This window comes from Alligator sinensis, unplaced genomic scaffold (genome assembly GCF_000455745.1).
Source record: "Alligator sinensis unplaced genomic scaffold, ASM45574v1 scaffold611_1, whole genome shotgun sequence".
NCBI lineage: Eukaryota > Metazoa > Chordata > Crocodylia > Alligatoridae > Alligator > Alligator sinensis.
Window position 1 is genome coordinate 1,113,600 of NW_005842332.1, and position 2,193 is coordinate 1,115,792.

Below are 2,193 nucleotides of genomic sequence, written 5' to 3' on the forward strand. Positions count from 1 at the left end.
GTGACGTCTCTCCCCCATTGAAGTCCTAGACCAGCAGTGCTGAACCTCTTTCAGTTTAGGTACCCCTTGGTCTCAGAGTGAGACTTCACATACCCCCTTCCAATGGGAAATTAATTTTTATGTCAAGCTACGTGTAATTGTGTATTATAAAAACGGCAAGATACTCATACAAAAACTTTTCAAATTGTCAAGACTTTTTTTAGGCCCTTTGACCTGTGCTAGACAATGTATGAAATGTATCTCACGTACCCCCTGGGGGTACATGTACCCCCGGTTCAGAACCGCTGTCCTAGACTCTCACCTTGGGGGACTTGTAGGATGCTGTCACTGGTGTGATATAGATCTTACAACCTCAGGCTCATGCAGTAGAAATGATAATATACTTCTGAAACCCCTGGCCTCACACCACCATGCTCAGCGATTGCAAAAACCCATGGGAGGAGGTGGAGCTCATCTTGTTCCCCCACATTTGCCAGTTGTATCTTGCCCGGAGCTTGTAATCCCTCTGCAGAAGCAGCTGCCTTTTTCGGGGGTGCTGGGTACAGCACCCAGCACCCCCGAACCTCAATCCCAGATCAGGAAGTGGTTGTCATACAAACAATGCAATGCCTCCTGAGAGTTATCGAGGGGTTTTGGCAGGCAGGGAAGTGTCCGGAGACCCACTTAGAATTGAAGACGGTGGGAAAGTGCTCAGAACTGGAGCTGCCCGTTTCAGACGCCCGCTTTCTCGCATGCCAGTGTCCCACCCTATCCATAATGGATCCTTCTCCCCTTCACTGAGCTGCCTGTTGCCTTCACCTGCTTTCTCTGGCCCAAGCTGTAGAGAAGCTGGGAAATCTTTTGGAGGTCTTCCACCTCTGGATGCTCTCTAATGGATGGCAGGGAGGAGAGCCGAACTTCCTCTGGAACAGCGATAATGGGAAGTCAGGCGGGGAGGGGAAAGGGTAGACTGGTACAAATAAGACTGATGCTGGTGCCCAATTTGCAGCCTGGCTGGAGGTTATGAATCCACGGAGAAAACATTCAGTGCACGTTGATACTAGGTGCATGTTGATACCTGAAAGGTGCTTTCATGTGCAAGGCAGAGCAGGGAGAAAAGGAACCATGGAGGGAGCCAGGAAGCGCTTGGGGTCAAAGTCCGGCTGAGAGCTCATTGCTGCGGGTTGGCAGAGGTGATGGCTTTCCCCACCCCAGCCTTGCTGCTCTGCTCTGGCTGCTTGGGCAAGCCTGTGATGCTGGCTTGGGGGCAAACCCCCCCTCCTTACTGGGGGGAAAAAAAGAAGGGGAGACACAAGGATGGCAGCAAAGGTGGCAGCTTTTCTTACCCCAGCCTTGCTCCCTACTTTGGCTGTCTCAGCAGACCTGTGAGGCTGGCTCAGGGGCAAAACCCCTCTCTTGGCTGCAGGGGAAAAAAGAAGGGGAGACACGGGGATGGCAGTGGAGGTGACCCCCAGTCTTGCCCCCCAGCTCTGGCTGTCTGTGCAGGCCTGTGAGACTGGTTCAGGGACAAAACCCCTCTCTTGACTGCGGGGAGACAGTGGAGGTGACACCCCAGCCTTGCTCCCCAAGTCTGGTTGTTTGGGCAAGCCTATGAGGCTGTGGAAAAAAGAAGGGGAGATGCAGGGACGGCAGAAGTGCCCCCCAACCTTGCCCTTCAGCTCTAGCTGCCTGGGAAGGCCCGTGAGGCTTCCTCGGGGGCAAAATCCCCCTTCTTGCTGGGGGAAAAAAAGAAGGGGAGACACAGGGATGGCAGCAGAGATGCCCCCCAGCCTTGCTCCCCAAGTCTGGCTGCCTATGAGGCTGGGGGGAAAAAAGAAGGGGAGATGCAGGGACGGCAGCAGAGTTGCCCCCAGCCTTGCCCTTCGGCTCTAGCTTCTCTGTGCAGCTGGATCAGCGGCAAACCCCCTCTCTTGACTGGGGGGGGAAGCAGGGGCGGCAGCAGCAGTGATACCCCCAGCTCTATGTGCCCTGTGCCGCTGGATCAGCAGCACAACCCCTCTCTTGACTAGGGGGGGAAGCAGGGGAGGCAGCAGGGGTGATAGCCCCAGCATTATGGGCCCTGTGCGCTGGATCAGCAGCAAACCTTGACTGGGGGGAAGCAGAGGAGGCAGCAGCGGTGCTCCCCGCGGCTCTGGCCGTCTGCCCGGGGCACGGCTGTGCCCGGGAAGCCGCATGCCAGGCGGGCGAGCCCCG

The 2,193-nt window shown here is 56.1% G+C and overlaps 1 protein-coding gene across 1 annotated transcript in view; it reads left to right on the plus strand.

Moving 5' to 3' along the window:
• The window catches only part of OLFM1 (olfactomedin 1), a 48,404-nt gene that overhangs the window by 14,473 nt on the left and 31,738 nt on the right, over positions 1-2,193 (plus strand). The gene's annotated exons all lie outside the window — the stretch shown is intronic.